The sequence below is a fragment of the Haliaeetus albicilla genome, chromosome 13 (assembly GCF_947461875.1).
Source record: "Haliaeetus albicilla chromosome 13, bHalAlb1.1, whole genome shotgun sequence".
NCBI lineage: Eukaryota > Metazoa > Chordata > Aves > Accipitriformes > Accipitridae > Haliaeetus > Haliaeetus albicilla.
Window position 1 is genome coordinate 41174046 of NC_091495.1, and position 20448 is coordinate 41194493.

General features: G+C 41.9%; 1 protein-coding gene across 2 annotated transcripts in view; it reads left to right on the forward strand.

Moving 5' to 3' along the window:
• LRRTM4 (leucine rich repeat transmembrane neuronal 4) overlaps nucleotides 1–20448 on the forward strand; it is a 576595-nt gene that overhangs the window by 328607 nt on the left and 227540 nt on the right. The window contains exon 9 of one of the 2 annotated variants that reach the window (XM_069801084.1): nucleotides 12686–12829. The gene's annotated coding sequence lies outside the window, so the exon portion shown is untranslated. Of the gene's footprint in view, nucleotides 1–12685; nucleotides 12830–20201; nucleotides 20443–20448 lie in introns of those variants that run through there. The other variant, XM_069801085.1, reaches the window with a different exon arrangement.

Sequence of the window (20448 nt, forward strand, 5' to 3'; positions counted from 1 at the left end):
TTTAGTGTCTTGAGAACTGCATTGCTTCATTGGAAGCAATTTTCTCACTCTGAGAAATCCAAGCAGATGAAGGGATTGGAAGATACGTATGAGTAGTCAAACTTTTGGAGAAAGTAGAGTGAGAACGTAGTGGAAAAGATGCGTGCTTTTTATTCTCTAAAAGCACATTAGAGAGGGAACAAACAGTTAACTTAGAGGAAAAAAGTAGTGAGTGATGCAGTTCCAATGTTGCTGAAAGCTGAATGGTATTACATTCAAACACACTTTGATCTAACACACCAGTGGAATTTGGAATTGAGGCAACTGAAGTTGCATAAAAAAATCAGTATCTGGCAAACAGGCCATTCAGCTCCGCGGAGGGAGTGAGGTCTGTCACGCAACAGACCTGAATTTTGCTGGTTCTACCAGTGTCCTGCTAGATGATTTGAGAAAGCACTTGGGGGGGGGGGGGGGGGGGGCACTTGCATCACTTAATTTCAGGCACCCTCAACTAGAGATGGGAAGCTTTCTCTGTAATTCACAGAGAAAGGGGCGAATTTTGATTGCTTCTGGAGTAGCCCATCATTCCTTTCACTGGCTATGCTATGTTAGACTTGCTTCCTAATTTAGGCAACTTAATGTCTCTAAAGTTAGGGCTTGTGACTCCCCTTCCACTAGCGCTTCAGTTTTTGTACTTGGATAATGGAGATAATGACGCTGGACTTGTTTATGAAAAGAGCTGAGATTCGCAATTTAGAATGTTTCTATATATGAACTAGATATAATTAATTTCTTTCTGTCATTACATGCAAAATTCTGTAACAGATGGACTAGTATCATTTGGCAAATAATTCATCTGACATTTCTCTCATCAATCATTAAACAATTGGTACATTTCTTCATTGTGCACTCAGCTTTAAATCCTGTTTTGTTAGATGTTTCACAGCATACTGATGGGATTGGTCTAGATCCATTGAAATCGATTGAAGAGACCGACTGACTCGACTGGGCTGTGAATCAGGCCTGTATCTTTATGCCGGATGATCTCAAAATGTAGCGTCATAATTAGTGAATGGGAAAAGTCTAGATTCATTATAACTCAGCAGTGTCTTGTTGCGAGGTGTTTTTCTTGAGGTGTCCCTCTGCATAAAGCATGGACACCAATGAACAGAAGTGTTATTTTACCTCTGATTGTAGGAGCCTGTGTCTGAGGGTATGTTCCCGCATATGGTGATGATATGTGAAGGAGTACAGCATCATGGTGTGACTGCTGAAGTCTACCTGAACCTCTCATTCCCTTCCCTCGCCTTTGGTAGTTGAGTGCTGACAATTTCTGATGTTGTGGAGAAGTTCCATGATACCCAGTAGGTTTCTTAATGTCCAAACTACTTGATGCATATTAACACCCCCCTGCCCCAAGACAGTGATTTTTTTCTATGTAATTGTAGGACAAAAGTTTGAAAAAGCTGACCTAAATGAATCCTACTGGCTCATTAAACAGCAGCAACTGATAAATCTTTTTTTAATAGTCTCTTGAATTTTTAAATCTTGGAGTTGGTAATGCCCATACTGTGGATGTATGGAAATGGATAGTTCAAAACTGGGCCCTAACTTTAAGAAGGATGATTTGGATAAATGATTTCACTTTTCTTCCACCTTTTAATTAAAACTACTGTGGCATAGACTGCGTACTTCAACAGATTTCTTTTAATAAATTGCATTAGGTGCTATTAGCTTTCCGGGTATTACTCCAGATTAACTCTCTCCTTTCTAGGATTTCCTCAACTCTTTGCCGTATCATGCATAATGGAAATAGCCAGCTTTCTTTTCCTTCTTCCCCTCTCTTTATTGCATCAGTATGCATTGCAAAACCAGTGGCTTGTACATCCTAAGCTAAGATAATGAGACCAATATTAATTCCACTACAGCTGCTACAGGCATGTAAATGAACCTTTCATCTGTCCAGCAAAGCAGCTCTGAGACTTGCAAAGAACACTCGGGCTAAGCAGCACGAACAGTCAGGGAGATGGCAGAGGTGAGGGTGACAGAAGAGGGTATGCTAAAAATGGCTGAAATTTGAATGTCCTGAATTAGTATTTCCTACTCGAATCAATGCTGTTATTATCCACTGCATTAATTATTGTAAGGACATTTTTTCCTGTTTGTCCCTACTGATTGGGACGTAGCAATCATTGTCCTGTCAGCACTAAAAAGGATGCTATGTGAACCTCCTCATACAATTTTCTTAACATGTTAGCTTCGATCTCTGCTGAGGGCCACGTCTGCTGGGTTGTGTCCACACTCTGTGAAGCGGGTTAGAGCAGGCTGATTTGTCTAAAAGCAGTATAGTGGTAGTAGGGCAGTGCATGGTCTAATTAGCTCTGCCTCTCAGCAAAGCTAATTAATCTAGACATAGTGTTGTGCTGACATGACTCTGTTGCTTTGAGTTCTGGGAGGAATTAGTTTGTGGCTCAAATGTTGCTGCTCTGGTTTTTTTGCACATGGGTCAGCCATGCCCTAAGAAAACTTAGGCACTAGCAGTTGCATAGAATGGGAGGAAAATGTTGACCCTCGGCCGTTATTGTCTCTTGTAACGTATTTGTATTTTACCAATGAACAGAGGCTTCCCAGAGCTCTAGAAAGTAAATAATTTTTTAAAAAAATCAGATTTCCTTATGTAATAGTGCCATAAGGAATTGTCTGTGGTTGTAGTAACAAGAGGCTGAATAACTCCGCATTGTTGTAGAAAGCTAGACCCATTCAATACATACCTAGCTGTTCTACTTTTCAGACATGCTTACTTCCAGTCCTCTTCAGTACAGCACTTAAGCATGTATGAATGGCTTCAGTGGGGTTTAACCATATGTTAAAGGTAAGCATATTTGAAATGCTTTGCTGAATTGAGGCCTAAATGAAAGCAATCTGCAGAACCTTTTGACAAACATCTGATTTCTCTGAACTCAAGTGGTCCATTATTACAGGTCTGAAATCTGCAGGGAGGCAGGTGATGTGTGTAGAGTAAATTACAGCATGATCTGATTATCGTAACGTATTCGCTTCACGGTGAGATGCCTCAGAGGTGCCTATGCAGGATGTCACTTTCAACTAAGTTCTGTGCTAGTGGCGGCAACAAGGGCATGAACTTAGGTATGTTTTTATCAGTATCTTTTCAAATAAAAGGTGTATTTCGAATGCATATATCCCTGTTTAATATAGTTAAGCCAGAAATAAGCAAGGACTCAATTTGGCAAGTACTCTAATCTTTGATGAAGTTGGAATCCAGATACCCATTTTCTTCAGATCCCTCTCTTGTAGCTATTAGGATGATGTAGCTGTTCAATGAGCTCTACTTGTTATTAATCTTTTAGGAAACAGTGCATTTTAATGGAATAGTTATGCGAAGGGATGCAAGGTGTAGCCTTGGAGTTTTGGGGGTTTGATTTGAGACTGAATTTGAAAGTTCAAAAGAGATTCTTCATCGTTACTGTTAGAAACTAAAAGAGCTGAAGCAAATTTTGCCAAAACAGTTGTACAATTTGGAGATGATATGGAGCACGTCACAGAGGATGTTCCAGTTCTCCGAAGCTCCAAACCGTGGGGATTTGCTGTCTCATCCAACTGGGTATTCCTCAGCTGAACTTTCCCGTTTTCCTGAATCCTCAGTAATCCAAGATGTACGCTGTCATTTTACGTGTCCAGTGGGATGCTTGGAGCGAGGAAACCATGGAAATGACTGGTGCTTTGAAGCCCAACTTGATCATCACATTTGCCTTGGGAAAGCCAGGTGGAGGAGACCCAAACACTGGCGTTCTATGTTTGGGATCAGTTTTTTTAACTGAGAGGGAAAGCTTTGCTGTTTCTTGGTCTTTTTCTTTTTTCGTTCTCCTTTTAAAATTTTGCTTTCTGTTTTAGTCTTTTTCAAGACAACTGATTTTGACAACTGGTTTATTGTAGTTACTGTGTTTTGGCCTGCTGTGTAAGCAGTGCAATGCTCACCTCCCCGACCCCTCAAGGGGACAAAAAAGTGAGTCCCGGGAACAATTTCTGCTGAATGTATAGCACTATGGATAGGACAGGCCACAGCAGCTCCTGAGGAGCTATTTAAGTGTGCTGCCTAGATGATGAGTATAAAGGCAAGGTTCTGTATTTGATTTTATTAAAAACCTGTAAAACCCAACACAGTTGTGAGGGGCGCTTCCAACCTCTCAAGTAAATAAATGGGTTAACAGAACATATTTCCTTACGAACTGCAGGTTTGGGGGCATCTGTAAAGCTACTGTTTAAATAATAGACTAAAGCAGCCTTTTCAGAAGTATTTCACTCTTGTAAATAGAAATTTTTATAAATGTGAGAAAACATTATTTACTTAGTAGATTTTGTTCACTGTGGAAGAGCTTTCCTAGATTCTTGTGTGATTCTGTATTTAGCTCCCTGATGAACATAGACTTACTGAGCAAGCACTGTTAAAAAGAGTGATGTTAAACATTTCTCAGCATGATACTGTCTTTGCTTTGCTTAAATTCCAGAATTTTATTGATAAGCCAGCATTATCAGAGGCCAGCCAAGTTCATGGGTGTCTTGTGCCGCTTTCTTTTGTGTAGGGAACATCCTTGAGGTTCTCTGTACATAACCCACAGTTTACACTCTTAGACGCCAGCGCAGCGTTAATCATACCGACCTAGTTGAAAGAGAAGAACTTTGTCCTAGTAGGAGGAAAGGTGGGAACAGACAGGGGAGGTAACTTGTCAAGATGTAGCCAGAAATAGAAACCAAATTTCCGGGTTCATCCCACACTGTCTGATGAATGATATTTTTTGCTCTATGTTTTCCCGTACTTTATTTCCTGGATTGTTTTTTTTTTTTTTTCCCAGATTAGTGTAGGTCAGCATTTTAGGGCATTCATAATCACAATTGAATGTTGACTCACATAGTTATGGATCACATAATATCCTACAGTGGATTCTTGCTTTTTTCTCCTCATTTGTTGCTGAGCATAATCTTGAATCACTCTCGTGCTATGTGAGAATTTAACCCCAGATGATGGCCTTCTAGAGCCTGACAAACAGTTGCAAGGGTGGGAACTAGCATTAAAAGCGATGAGTGAGATTTTCAGAGGTGTCTGTGGTACCTGAAGATGCAAGCATTCCAACTAAATAAAAGCACCTCCTTGGACAGAGGTGGGAAGAAGCCAGCTACAAAGATATCCCCTCCTCCCCCCTTAGCTGTGTTCTTTCAGTATCTATCAGAAGGAGTTTTACCAGCTGCCAGAGCGTGCAGCTAGCCCCCCTTCACTGAATGGTTTTCTTGGAATGATCTTGAGCATTGTTGCTTCGTGCATCGGGTGTTTGCCCTGCCTGATGAAGATCACCAAGAAATTCAGCCCTGCAGGGGACGGGTGAGACAGCCCTGCAGCGTCACGTTCAGAGGATGAAAGAACTCACCGCTGTTGAACGTGAAACCTGCCAAGTGTGGTTTGCTTGTGGGACTGAAAATCAAAGATGCAAAATGGGGTGATCAGATGCTGAAAGTAATCTCTGAAAATAATTCATAGAGGGTCCCTCTTTGTCAGCCCTCTGATGAATATGCCCAGTGCTTAAATAATGTGGCACCCTAGGGAGACATGTCTGCTATTCAGAGGGTGCAGCCAAGAATATAATTTCCTCTGCTGATGTGAGAGGTAGGGGCAGCAGTTGCGTTAGCTGCAGATTGCTGTTGGAGAAATTTTCAGTTGAAAAATACAGTCGTCTTATCAGGAAAAAAAAAAAAGGCTGTTTTTGTTCATTTCAGGAGATGATTTTGGAATCCTCTACATTCTCCTTTCAGGTTTAAGTACAAGCCCACGTTGTATTATTTAGATAAGTATTTAATTCCTATGGTATTTACCTGGGTATGTAATATAGTTTAGTGTGTCTGTACTGAAATAATGCAGAGTTTGATCTGTATGACACTTTGACTTTTCTTAATTTGAGGTTTGGGTTGTTTTTTTTCCTTTTTCCCTGGAAGGCTGTAAATTCCAGGAAACTGATGTTCTGTAATCTAGCTGTCCTTAAAGAGCAAGTAATTCAATGTTATGGAGGAGTTCTGAAGATAAATAAGAAAGGACATTAATTTATTAAGTTAGAATAAGAATCAGCGCCTTAAAAATGGGTGCTTCCTGACAATGCACATATTTTACAACAGTCTGAAAAATTTTTTACATGTTAAAATACTCTCAGGCATTTTGTGTAGACTATCTAAAGAACCTCAGTAAAGATAACGCCTCACAACTTGCCCTAGTCTTATAAAGCAGAAACTAGGATAAAAAAAATGAATAAAGAATGAATAATTGGCCTCATGAGTATAATGATACTGTCTGTTTCTAAAGGACATTTGCTTGTGTTAAAATCAACCTTTTTCCTCAGCGAAAAATAGACATTTCTGTGGCACTAAAGACGAAGTAATTGCCAAAGTTATTTGTGTCACAATAACTTATTAATCTGGAAGGATGAAGACACTACCCAGAGGTCATGTGTGACCCGGTAATGAGACCATCAGGCATCACCATAAATAATTAAACCCAGACACATTACTTGAGAACTTTTTTCTTTTCCCGTTCCTCAGGCACCTTGCAGTTCCTTCATTACCTATATAATGTGTATTATGGGGGGATTACCAACATACAGAGCTGCAGTTTTAATCCTGCTGAGAGAACCACGGTACAGTAGTGGCTGGAAGGGGTCTCTAGAGATCGACCAGTCCACGTCCCCTGCTCAGAGGAGGAGCAGCTATAGAGCTTTTTGCCCAGGACTGTGTCCTCCCGAGTTGAGAGTATTTCCCAAAATGGAGTCTCCACGACCTCTTTGGGCAGCCTCTTCTGAAGTAGAAACCCTTCACAGTAAACCTCTTCACAGTAAAAAGCTTTTTCTTACGTTCAAATGCCATTTCCCACGTTTCAGTTTGCGCCGATGGCCTCCCGTCCTGTCTCTGGCAGCACGAGGGCTCTGGCTCTGTCACCTTGACTCCTTCCCATCCGGTACTCGGGCACATTCTCCTGAGGCTCAGTAGTCCCGGCTCTCTGCCTGTCCTTGCTGAAGTCCTTCTGATTTGCTCTAGTTTTCTTTTCACATTTCTAGTTTCAAGCAGAGACCAAAAATTAAAATTCACATGGATGTAACTAAAACTTGGGCAACAATGTACTTGATTTAACACACACCCCCCCAAGAATGAGCAGCTCTTAGAAAAAAACAAGTGAAGTCTACAGGACAGAACAGGAATTGTGAACTGTGTGTATCCAGTCAGTGGAAGGCGTTTGGTGTATATATGCAAAAGGGAAGGATTTGGGCTTTTTAGATTGCTAACAAGGTCTTGTTGTCAGGGTGAGAAGCAGTTGATTCCATACCTCGTGATTCAGGGCCTCACGTTAGCCAAGATGACAGTCGTCATGTTTACCTGAAAGGCATAATTAATCTGAAGTTAATTGAGTAATTCTGTATTTAATCTGTTATAACAGAGAATTCAATTGACTTCCTGAACCAATCAATTTTTCTCTCTCTCTCGTATTGTTTTTCAGGAGGGATTGGGTCTTTGTTGTTGGTTTTTAAGTATTGTCCAAATCCGCTTTCGTTTCACCTGCAGCAGGCACAGACAACTTCCCCCATTACCGCTGTGGATAGGATAGTGTGTACATTTCTAAAACAGTTCCTAAGGGTGTTTGTCAGTCTATCCCTTATCATGGTTGGGATTAAAAAGAGCCATGTTGTAAAAGTCCAGCAACTATCTTTTCACCACCATTTAATGTGCTCGGTTCCTAAACAATTGCAATTGATTTTGTTTGCTCTTGCAAACACGAATTATCCCGTAATCATCTTAGCCTTCCAGCCATGCTTACATTGACTTGTTTGTTTTTTAAAGTGAGAAAATGCAGACGTTGTCATGAACATAAGAAAGGTTAGAGGCAAATGAAAGGTGGGGTTTTTCCCTGGTTGGCAGGATGTGCATCCAGTTCAATTAATTGTCACCCTTATAGCTTATTTAGTACACTGCAAGGAGTGAGGTAAATTTCAAAATTAAATAAATGACCTTTATTTTTGCTTTTGCTTGTGGTTTCTGCTAAGTGGCTATTTCAGGGTTCATCAGTGACAGTCTCTTAGACTGTGTGATTACTTGCTTTTACTCAAAATGAGTATATGCAGCAGAATAGCAAAGGATACAGTATTTTTCAACTGCAATACATTTCTTTACAAGCAAGGCTTTGTGGCTTAGTGCAGTCTAAGTCCTGGAGGATGAAATTGTACAGACAATTACCCACCACTTTTGAATAACAAAGCATTTCCTCTGACAAACATGTAGACAAAGGGGTGACCATTGCTGGTTCTTTCACTCCCTTTTCTGGCTAATATGTTGGTTTTTTTTTTTAAATGGCTTTATCCCCGTTTTTCTGTACTCTTTAGATTGTTACATGGTTTGGATTTCTATTATTTAGTGATTAAATGGTTACTTCTGATAATTTGCACTACTTCACTCTTCTGTCATAGAATCATAGAATGGTTTGGGTTGGAAGGGACCTTAAAGACCATCTAGTTCCAACCCCCTGCCGTGGGCGAGGACCCCTTCCACCAGCCCAGGTTGCTCCAAGCCCCATCCAACCTGGCCTTGGACACTGCCAGGGATGGGGCAGCCACAACCTCCCTGGGCAACCTCTTCTGGGGCCTCACCACCCTCGCCGGGAAGAACTTCTTCCCTACATCTAACCTAAATCTCCCCTCTTTCGGTTTAAAGCCATTACCCCTTGTCGTATCACTACAGGCCCTTGTAAAAAGTCCCCCTCCGGCTCCCTTGTAGCCCCCTTTAGGTACTGGCAGGCTGCTCTAAGGTCTCCCCGGAGCCTTCTCTTCTCCGGGCTGAACAAGCCCAACTCTCTCAGCCTGTCGTCACAGGAGAGGTGCTCCAGCCCTCTGATCATCCCGGTGTGCCTCCTCTGGACTCGCTCCAACAGGTCCACGTCCTCCCCGTGTTGGGGGTCCCAGAGCTGGACGCAGTACTGCAGGGGGGGTCTCACGAGAGCGGAGTGGAGGGGGAGAATCCCCTCCCTCGACCTGCTGGCCATGCTGCTTTTGATGCAGTCCGGGATACGGTCGGTAAGTGAACAGGAGAGGGACGCAGGGTGTGCTCTCCAGGCAGAGTGCTTCAGTGTTCTGTCCCAGAGGATTTTGATGAAGATTTTGTCACGCGTGGCCCTTCTAAAGGAATAGCATATGTAGTAAAAACCTAACACCTAGTGAAGGGCTGCCAGCAGCTGTTGATGTTTTAAATGGCTCCTGTGTCCAGGCAGCTGTCCCAACCCAAACTTGCCTAATACAGCAAAAATTGGTAGGGTCAAATCAATAGGCAGTCTCGCTGTGAGTTCCAGATAAATGCTTGCAACACATAGCCTATGATTTGTTTTGTACAGTTACAGATCTCTAAGAAGGCTTTACCAGAAAGCACCTGCAAGTGGGGGCAATGGTTCTGATGCCCCTGCTGCCACGGGGGCAATAGTTATGATGGCACACCCACAGAACTGTGACTCCAGGTCGGGAATAAGCAGCAGGAGTAGATGAGCTTCTTCATGCCAATGCGCTTAGCAATGAGAGCGAGAAATGCTAGAAAGCCTGTGCTGAAACAGGTGGAGTTATTTCTAAACAGAGTGTGTTTTTCCACTGCTTTTTTGAAGCCGTGGGGGGGGCAGGATTTGCCATGAGCTGCTTTGGATTTACTCCTAGATAACTCAAGTCAGAATTTGGCCCAAGTTGCCTTCAAGTGCATTTCATATATGATGGCAGCATTCAGAAATGCAGATTAGCGGTTGTGTAAATCAGCCTTAAGTTTTATTTTCATTTTTGTTCTGAAAACATTCAGGGGGCTTGCAGTAAGTGCCCATGTATTACTGTAGCATTGTAAATTATCTTCAAGTTGAAAAAAAGCTACATTAAGTATCTCTCCTATACAATGTGTTCAGTTGTTTATTCCAAGTGTAATCTGTGCTTGTACAAGAGGCTTCTTTGGTAGCTGCTCTGAGGAAGTAAGGCTTGATTTTGTGAGGTGCTGAGTGCCCTTGATGTCAATTGGTTTTAAGGATGCTCAGCCTCTGGAAAGGGTGCTCTGGACAAGGCTTTAACCTCGCTGATAATAGCTGTAGTAATGAGAAGTGGCAAGGCAAAATTTTCCTGTTGGTGCACTTGGTATTTCTTTCACATTTCATGCCTCCTGTGGGAGCTTTCTCAGCCTTTTTTCATGTCCCTGTTCGTAATGACTCAAGCGTTCAAAATAAGTTTTTCATAAGGAAATTTGAGAGAAGCTTTGTCTTTTAGGACTTGCTTGTCATATAAGGTCCTTAGGTTAAACTTGTTTATATTTAACTAGCTTAGAATCATAGAATCATTTAGGTTGGAAAAGACCTTCAAGATCGTCGAGTCCAACCGTCAACCATGCCCACTAAACCATGTCCTGAAGTGCCTTGTCTACGCGCTTTTTGAATACCTCCAGGGACGGTGACTCCACCACTTCCCTGGGCAGCCTGTTCCAATGCCTGACAACCCTTTCAGTAAAGAAATTTTTCCTAATATCCAACCTAAACTCCCCTGGTGCAACTTGAGGCCATTTCCTCTCGTCCTGTCACTAGTTACTTGACAGAAGGGACCAGCACGCACCTCACTACAGCCTCCTTTCAGGTAGTTGTAGGGAGCGATCAGGTCTCCCCTCAGCCTCCTCTTCTCCAGACTAAACCACCCCAGTTCCCTCACCCGCTCCTCGTAAGATTTGTGCTCCAGGCCCCTCACCAGCTTGGTTGCCCTTCTCTGGACACGCTCCAGCACCTCCATGTCTTTCCTGTAGTGAGGGGCCCAAAACTGAACACAGGACTCGAGGTGCGGCCTCACCAGTGCTGAGTACAGGGGAACGATCACCTCCCTGGTCCTGCTGGCCACACTATGAAAGATATATTTCCAAAACCTGCTGAATGATACTTTCCCAGGTGAATCGCTGAGTTGAGACAGGATTTTGTGGGTTATTTGTTTAAGAATGATTGCTTTTTTTTCCTGTGAAACTCTTTTGTTTCCATTTTTTCCTTGTGGAAAATGTATAAATAGTTAAATATTTTAACTCTATGTGATGCTACTGTGTATTGCACTGATCAGTTCTGTTTCCTACTTTTCTGTGGTAGGAACAAGTTTGTTTATATCCACCTCTTGCTTTTTTTTCGTTTATATTATTAGCTCCTCAAACAATGCTATCTTTTAATCTGTCTGCACAGTAACTGGTATCCTTGTCCGTGATGGTGACTTCTAAATGCCATTGCAATATAAACAATAAATAATATTATATTTAAATAACAATCATATAGATAGCAATGTACAGAAAAAGTACTCTGCAGCCTGGTGTGCTTTCATACCCTCAGTGAGGTTTTGCTTTGGGTTGAAGCCTCTAGGCTGCACTGCAGTCTGTGGAAAAAATGAATAGCACCATTCTTCCGTAGTGAGAAAAATTTCTAGTAGGACACCTACAAGTGCTGTGAATGCATGAAAATTAGTGATGATAAGGCCTCATCTTTGTTAACTTTGATCAGCAGGTATACCTGCCATGATGACATCAAGGGGTACAGAGAAGGCCGGATCAGAACGTTTTCATACCAGAAAACCTTCAGCTGTCATTCCACTCCACTGTACAAGAAGGGAGGAGAAGTTAATGATGCAGGAAAAATGACCAGCAGCAGCAGCTGGATCCCAGTGGCTTCTGCTAGTATTTTTCAGAAGGGGAACAGCTACAAGCTGCCATTCTCAGTTTTTTCCTGTGGAAATCAAGGAATGAAAAAGGAAATTACCTCTGCACAGATTCTGAATGCATAAAAGAAACAGATTTCATACTATGGCTGGTGCTTGGAAGTGCAGTTGTGGGATAATACTAATAGAAGCCTTCACTGGCTTACAGTTGGACTCGATGATCTTAAAAGGCTTTTCCAACCTAAATGATTCTATGATTGGGGTCCCTGCACCCACCCTAGGACTTAAGCAGGGGCAAGCTTGTAGAAATACGTCTTTTTTTGGCAAATCATGCTTAGTAGCCTGCCTTTCTGTCTTGCCTTTTAAGCACAGTTCCACAAACTGCCCGCAATGTGAATGTACTATACTGATGCTTACATACAATTTCAATATATAGTTAGATAGAGGCCAGTATTTTCCTGCTCTTATTCATCTTAGTGGGAAAACAACTTGGTGGTAATGTCTGTGGAGTTTATAGTCAATGCAAGTACTTACAGTAGGTGTCTACCCTCTTGATCACCTGGGTCATGAATCTGCTTAAGTAGATCGAAAACTTCCTATGAACAGGGTTTGAGGAGCATAAGAAGTAGAGTGACGAGGGAAAAAATTTAAGAAAGCCTTTCTGAATTCCCGAACAAATGAAAACCATAGCAAGGATTAATGCTTATGGTATTCCAGGTTGTATATATCAGATGGAATAAACACTGATTTAAAAAAATCCTATTTTGGGGCTACTTCCTGTTTTGAATATACTTGCATAGAGAGCCAATTAAATATCAAATTAAAATCAGTTGTAATCTTTCACTTAAATGAGAATTAACTGTTGACAGTAACTGAAGCATTCATTTGTTGTTTATTTACCCGTCAGGTCATTCAGAGTTCTGGAAGAATGAAACTTACTGAGTGCCGAGCGTTTTCTTTTTCCATTTCAGGTTCCAGTTGTGGGTACTTCACATTTGAAAGCCTACCCTTTCATGTGAGAGCATCAGATGAGGAACTTCAGTCCTGATTTACAGAGTTGTTTACTTGCTGAACATGCTGACTGATGCCCGATAGAATTATACAAAAGCACTAAGGTATGTATCTAACTCACCCTAAAAGTTTGGGATGCTTAGTTTCCTTTTATAGAATAATTGATGCTGGAAGGGACTTCTGGACGTCTGTAGTCCAGCCCCTCCTGTTCAAAGCAGTTCAACTAGATCGGGTTACTTCAGCCCATGTCCAGTCTGGTTTTGAATATTTCCGAGGGTAGAGATCCCACAACCTCTGTGAGCAACTTATTCTAGTATGTGACCACCCCATGATGAAAACATCCTTCCTTCCATCTAGTTGCCATTTCCTGTCCCGTGACTTGTATTCATTGCCTCTTGTTCTGTTGCTGTTCACCTCCTTTTTCTGTGGCTCATGGGCAGTATGGCTTTTAACCTACAGTATTTGATGTAGTCCAGGATTAGGGAACTTGACCGTATTCTGCAGGGATTTTTTTTGTTTGGTCGCAACTTGAGAGCTTGGTTGAACTACAAGAAGGATGGTTGTGGATAAGCCAGGGGTGGAATCTGACAAGGTGCCAGTTCAGTTCCAAGTCTGGTACAGGTATTTTGTGAGACTTTGGGCATGTCAATCCTTTGAAGTTTCAGTTCTTCATCTGTCAGATGGGGAGGCAGTCATGTTCCCTCTGCATCTCTGTTTAGCTGCCAAGTTCTCTGTTACCTGTATGCATGACACCATGCATACAGGTGGGGGAACAGTATTGCTGATTGTATTTGCTGCATTAAAATCGACAATACTTTAACAGTGGAGAAACACATTCAGGAATCCAGAAAGGCTTTTATTGTGTGCTGGTTTTAATATACCAGCCAAATGGCAGTGGTCATGAATTTGTTGACAATTAAACACTTAGCATATGAAGAGTTGAAGTTAAGAACTTGGATGTATACACTTCCATCAATAATTCACAGGACATTACAGCCTTAGTGTCAGAAATTGTACCTCTGCACAGGATGACAGTATATTAATGAAGTTGCTCCAGCCATTACACTCCAATTGCTAATTTATTCATAGTTTACTAGCAGTGGGGAGAGAGGGGGAAAGGAAAAGCCAAGGTCTGAGTTCAGTAGCACTTGAAACAAAGAAGCACGCTAGCTTTATTTGCAGCATTTGCTTTCTGAGTTGTGTATCTGTTTCAGCCTTGGTGAATGAGACCAGATTAAAAGGAAGCAAGTGAATACAGCCCAGATAAATTGACTCGAAGTAGGCCTTATCACCAAATCATTCCGCTGGAGCTGAATGTTAACAAAAGTAAGGCAATCATGTGTTCAAGATGATACAGTGAAACATGTTCTCATTTCCCTAAAAACCCACCCTAAGTTCATAGCGTTTAATCCTGTGGTTTGAATTGTTATTGTTGGCTGGTTCACATAGCTGTACTGAAAGGTGTCATCCCTACAGAAATGGTCACCATGAGTTAAAATATATTAATGAGATAAAGATATGCCAAAATACTGACCCGTTATGCTAGCTGCTGTATAAGCAGAGAAGCAAGATGTGGTGATTTCTTGTGTGCCTTTATTAACCAGTGTATTCTTGAAAAGTTTTACTAGTTAGAAAACATGGGCGAAGGACGTGATTTTTTTAAATCCATTTAGCTGTGCTAGTACACCTCTTGGAGAGGATGGCTCTGTCACCAAAGAGGCTGGGTGTCATCTTTACGGGATTGTAACAACCCTTCATAGCAGAAAAAACCAGAAGGTTTAGGAGTCTTTGTGGGTCAGAAACTGCAGAAGCAGATATTGGATGGATTTGGCTCATGCTGTCACTCAAGTATAAAAGAATCGATTACTTTGGAGAACTGAAATGCATGCATGAACACACCCTCTCTGTCTGTCCCTGTCCTCCTGCACCTCCTTCTGGGCTCACCCCCAATGCTCAGTTTTCCAGGGGACCCTCCTAAAACAATTTGGGTAGGCAGGGTCCGGTTTCCCTTTTGTCCTTAACTGGCACTCATCTGCAGATATGTTGCAAAACTCAATATAGACACCTTAGAAATCAGAAAGTTGTGCCCCCCTAATTATTGTTTTGCCTGTAAAATTGCATGGAAGGAAGTTGTCTTTTGAAAGGCTTGCCAATTAACTTTATACAGATGTCTGCAGTCCTCCTCATTTCAGCAGCATTGTGCAAAGTACATGTTAAGCAAAATTCGATGTGCAAGCTAGTTCATGAAGTACATACGCCCATTTACATACGTAAAGGCTCCTGTTTATCTGTGTATGTACATTACTCGTACACACCAAATGTGGACACATCTGTTTCATTCAAAATGTGCCAGATTAGCTTGGAGAATTTATACACATTTTTAGCCTATAGAATTGTCAAGTTCATTTAGAATGCAGTGACTTGACGATCTTTACTTGAAAGCTAAACAGGCTAATTGGAGCTGTCAGTAACTTCCATTGGCGATAATGCTAAGTAGCTGGAAAGAGTGACTGATGGGAGAGTGCTGTAGCTGAGGCCAAAGAGGGCAAAACATGTGGCGTTACAGGAGAACAAGATCCCACATGTCTGTGCAAGATCTTATATGAGTGGGCTGTGTGTAGTGGTGTCCCTACTGAGGGCATGAACAAAATCTTCCCTCTATCCTCAGTGCTGGGAAACATAAACATTTTAGTGTGTGAAGTACTTTGCACTTTTGGAAGCAATGATGCATCCATGATAAGATCTTCTATTCAGCAATCTCCTTGGACTCACAGCGTAGAGTGAGATTCCCTTTAATGAGTGGGCAATTGCGACAGCCCCTGCCTGATAATGGGCAACTCCTCACCCTGAATCCCAGAGCTGGGAAGAAATTTGCTTAAAGATGCAGTTCCCGATAACATGGACATGACTTGTACCTCTAACAGTCTCTTAATGAAGTGTGTAGTCAGTCCCGTGTTGAGTAATTGTCCAGCTGGAATGGTCTCTTACTTCTTGTTATCTTTAATTAAATATCTCTCTGCCTCGATAGCACTTGGGGATTACAGGTAGGCTTCTACCTTCTCCAGAAAAACAGTGCCAGCATTTTGTTTTCCACGTTGTCCAGTGGACCACACACCCAGCTAACACGGAGGGTAGTTGAACTGTTGTGGTTGCAACCATCTTTTCAGTTCAGTCTCCCAAATGTTGACAGCAGTAAACATCTTAATCATCTTTTGGCTATATCATGCTGCCAGAAAATTCTGATATATGATCATGCAAACTATTTGTTAGAGGCATAAACTAAGGAACTGGCATTTGGATAGAAAAACAGGGCTTGCATCTGAGGAGGAGTTATGCTCTAGTTAATCTTAGGATATGCAGTATTTGTATTGTTGGGCAGCCTGTTTATTTTTAGATTGGGTTTGCTAAGGCTGTTAGATGCTTTAAAAGCAATTAGAGCTGAGATTAGACATTTGTCACAAAACAGATAATTTTATAAATAAAACTAGTTACTTGAAGTCTGAGAAAAATTTAAATAAAACCTTAATTAAACAAAGAGGAAATGCATCTTGGTGAAGATGATATGCCTGTGAGAATAATGGTTGAAAAAAAGCTCAAGACATCTAAAACCAGTATTTGGGCTAGTGCGGAGTCCAGCTTGTCCTGGAGTGTTATCTGCCGTCTTGGATGAGATGCAGAGGCTGAAGCTGGGATCACCGCAGCTGAGACAATCTGATTCTACGCTTTGAGTCGTATCAGCCTTCCTAGTTATACTAAAAAGCAAAAATTTTTTAGTTAGAGGCTGTAACAGAGTTGTGTCTTGGGTTGCACATAGGGGGAGCTGTCGTACGCATCGGCAGGTTACATTAGCACCTGATGAAAAGGGAGATGTTGGGAGTAAAGGCTTATGTGTGACTGTTGTGGCTGACGTAAGGTTGAAGTTGGTCGGGGAAGACACTGATGCAGGGCTCAAGCTGAGTACAGACTCTTCCGAAGAGCTCTGACGCTTAGAACTCTTCAGCACTGCAGATTGTTATACACAACGGCAACTTGCACAGGAATTGGGTGGCTCTGCTAGCCTTTGTGGATTTCAAATAAAGGCCACTCGTCTTCATGAAGTGGAGGTCATCGCAGAAATTATGGGTCTATTGTGGAAATATTTTGGGGAGGATTCTTGTTTTATAGTCTGTCTGGATGACTGTAACTGTTCTTTTTGTGCCTGAAACCTCTAAATCTATCCAAGAAGTCTAAATGATTTTGTAAAGCCTTGAAAATGCAACTCAAATACAGCCTAATGGCTGAGTAGATCAAGGGGAAATATAAAGTGCTATTTGCTGCCTGAGTCATGAGCGTTGTAAACGTGGATCTGGCAATACCTTGGACAGGCCCAAGGACCTCTTAAGTTTGCTTATTTTTTCTCATGTCTTTCTCACTAAAGGGTATTTTGAATAGACTGTGCAGGAGCAGTGCAAACCTTAGAGGTCTCCATAGGCAGAAAACAAGAAATTGGCCAAGAGCATTAGCTCATTTCCTTTCCAGCAGTAGTTCTACCACTAATGCTACTAGGAGAAGTTATTCAAGGCTGTAAATCTCCAGTAGCTGAACAACTGGTACTACAGGAAATTACAGGTATGTTCTTCTCTTCCCGATAGGCAGGTTGTGAGGGTTGTTGATGTTGGTACATTTTGCAAAGTGGGCGTAAATGCTAGTTATTGTTGTTAATTTTTAAGTATTTGTGCACGGAAACAAACTGGTAGGCTGAAAGGCTCAAGACTAAAATTCCAAGTATACTCGACTGTATGTGTGTGTGTGTATATATATACATGTACACACTTGACATATATAACCACAACTGTTGATACTGATCAAAAACTTAATTAGACATGTACAGATCCATTGTCCTGGAAGAGAAACTATAGATCCCATGACACACAAACTTATTAGTATGGATAATTTATCTAGGTAACTCTTGGTCAGGTGGCAGGAAACCTTGCCAGTTGGATGAAGATCAACTGAGCACTTAGAACATTTCAGGTTTCTCTGAGCTGCGTGCAGAGACCTCGTACCTCTCGCCACTCTAAAGAAATGGATCAAAACCACAAACAAGCGTTTTCATCCTCCTCTCTTCTATGAGGTTTTATTTAGACTGATTAAAACTTTCCCATCTCTTCCTCTTTGGCAAATGTTCAAATGGTTTTGTTTTCTATTTTATCAGAGAATGTAAAAAAAGGGGGTGGGTGGGTGCACATTTATGCTGTGGAGTGAAAGCTCACTTGGTTTTAGCTCAGGTACTAGAGTTTTCTGGTTTGGAATTTGTGACATTTTCCATTACAGTATCACAGGATTTTGATGAAAACAAATTTAAAACTTTTTGTAGGAATGTGGGGCTTTTGAGTCTCAGTAAGTATATGGCAGTAGGACAGCTTATGACAATGCTGCTTCAGCTCTCGTAGGATTGAAGGATCCAGGAAAAGACATCCCCTGAAAATGGGTACAGTTTCTTTAGACATCTCTCTCCTGAGTTCACTCTCAGATCTGGCAAAGTTTCAAATGGACTCTTCCTGGAGAATTATCAATACAAGGTGTAATAACTGCACACTTTAGCTTTTACCTTTATTAGGAAATTATATCATGAATAAATATGAATGCTAGCTAAAGTGATACTGACTGTAATGCAGATGTAGTTAATAGGGATATGGAAAAAAGTACTTTCAACATCATTTATGATAATTAAGTTCTGAATCTTGTTTGAGGGACGTGTGTGTATTGCTAGCCAATTCAGAATAAAAATAGTGATTAATTATAATATTTTTCTTACGGAAATCGGTCTCTGATCTATAGATAGCGATGAATTCTCATAATGGGACAAACAAAACCAGATTTTTTTATTCAGAAGCTTTGGGATGTTACAGTCTGGATGCAGATATAGAGGACAAAAAGTTGGCTTCTATGGATTGCTTTGTGGGTTTGTTGTTTTTTTTTTTTTAAATAGGGTTGAACTACTTTGCCCATCCTGTGTCCCAACCTTTTTGCTCCAGTGGAGATCATGCAGGGACCAGGTACTGAGGCTGGGCAGGGGGGACTTCATTTGGAATGGATTGCAGGGGAAAGCAATGGTGTTTTTATCTGAGCCAGGAATAAGGAACTAAAATAAAAGGGCTCAGAATCTGACCTTGAGTTTCATGCAATTTTCATTTTTGTTATAGAGTGGAATTATGAGTAGTAGTACACAGAAACCTCAAGGGATATGGGCTGTAAAATGCTGAGCAGGGTACTCTTTAGTCATAATGAGAAATATTTTAAAAATATTTTTAAAAATAAATAACTCATAATGGTTAGCTCCTGACAGGCTTGATAAAAAGTACTTCCACCATTTTGGCATCTAAACTGAAGATTTGGGTGGGGAATTGTTTTCAAAATACCTGATGTCTGTGTAGCACAGGGAGAGGAGGGACCAGCTGGCCAGACAGCACAACTACATCAGCTTTAGGAACCCGGGTTAAAAATGTTCGGGATCAGCGCAGTGCTGCCCTCCGAGAAGCCTGAGTTTGCTCTGAAACCACAAATGGTACGTTTGGGGGCGGGGGGGACTCCCCTGAGGCTTGTCTTCTCTGCTGCTTCTGGTTAATGGGGCTAACCAGCGCTAACTTGAAGGAGCACGCTGTGGCACTGCACTTGCTCCACGTCCCCTTGACATCTTTCTGTTGAACGGGGTGGGAATTAATTCAAGCCCTCGGTAAGCCAGCCAGACAAATAGCAGGAGGTGGAACGCTGTCGAAGCGTCGTACCCTGGATCCCACCGCAAGGTCTGTGGCTGAAGCCTGCTGAAATCCAGACCGGCACTCTTGGCTGTCAGAAGTCACCGCGTCTGACCGGGGGAGAGCTGGGGGAGGAGAGGAGTTGAGAAGAAAAAAAAGGTGTCCCTAATTCTGCAGCTGCAGTTCTGCATTGCTTATCAAACTCAGTATTTTTCTGACTAAAAGGCACTTAGATTAAAAAAGAACCACCAAGCTGTTTTCAGTATGTTTACCTTTGGATTTAATGCATGCAATTAAATGCCTTTTGCGTGGATGATCACTTTGTACGTCTCCCGCCCCCCTCCCCCCCCCCCTTTCAGTCTGCAAACGTTCCTTTTCCTGTTCTCACCCTGTGAATACAGGAAAAGAAAAACAGTTTAGAATTTGCCCAAGAAAAATATGCAGGTCAGGTGGATTAGAAAAAGATCAGGTTGCCAGATACCCAGGGAACAGGTGTTTTGTTCAGTGTTTTACACCGTCTGCCAGAAAATCCACAATATAAACATTTAATAATCTAGGGAAGGCAAAGGTGTCCGAGAAGGGATGACGGTGGGCAAGGCAATACTGTGTCTTTAATTTTCTTCTCTGAAGGAAGAAAGTCTGCATAGCAATGACAGGATCACTTGTTCATGCCTTTAATGTGTGATCTGTTTTCTCCAGTGGAGGGCACTCAGTGTATCACAAACTAGAACATTAGCACCAACAAGCTCCAAAGCATCATCACTCTCTGGAAAGCCTTCTGAATTAGACAAGAGCTGCCTCTCAGCACAGCTACAAAACACTTTAAACCCGACCAGCTAAATGGATAAACCTATCCCGCATAGCTTTTAAACGGGGGTCTCGCGCAGCCCGGGCGGCCTGCCTGCTTCAGGAGCTGGGAAGCCGGAGGATGGATTGCTGTGTCTGGGAATGGCAAAAGGCAGCAGCATGAGAAGGGCTAGGTACCG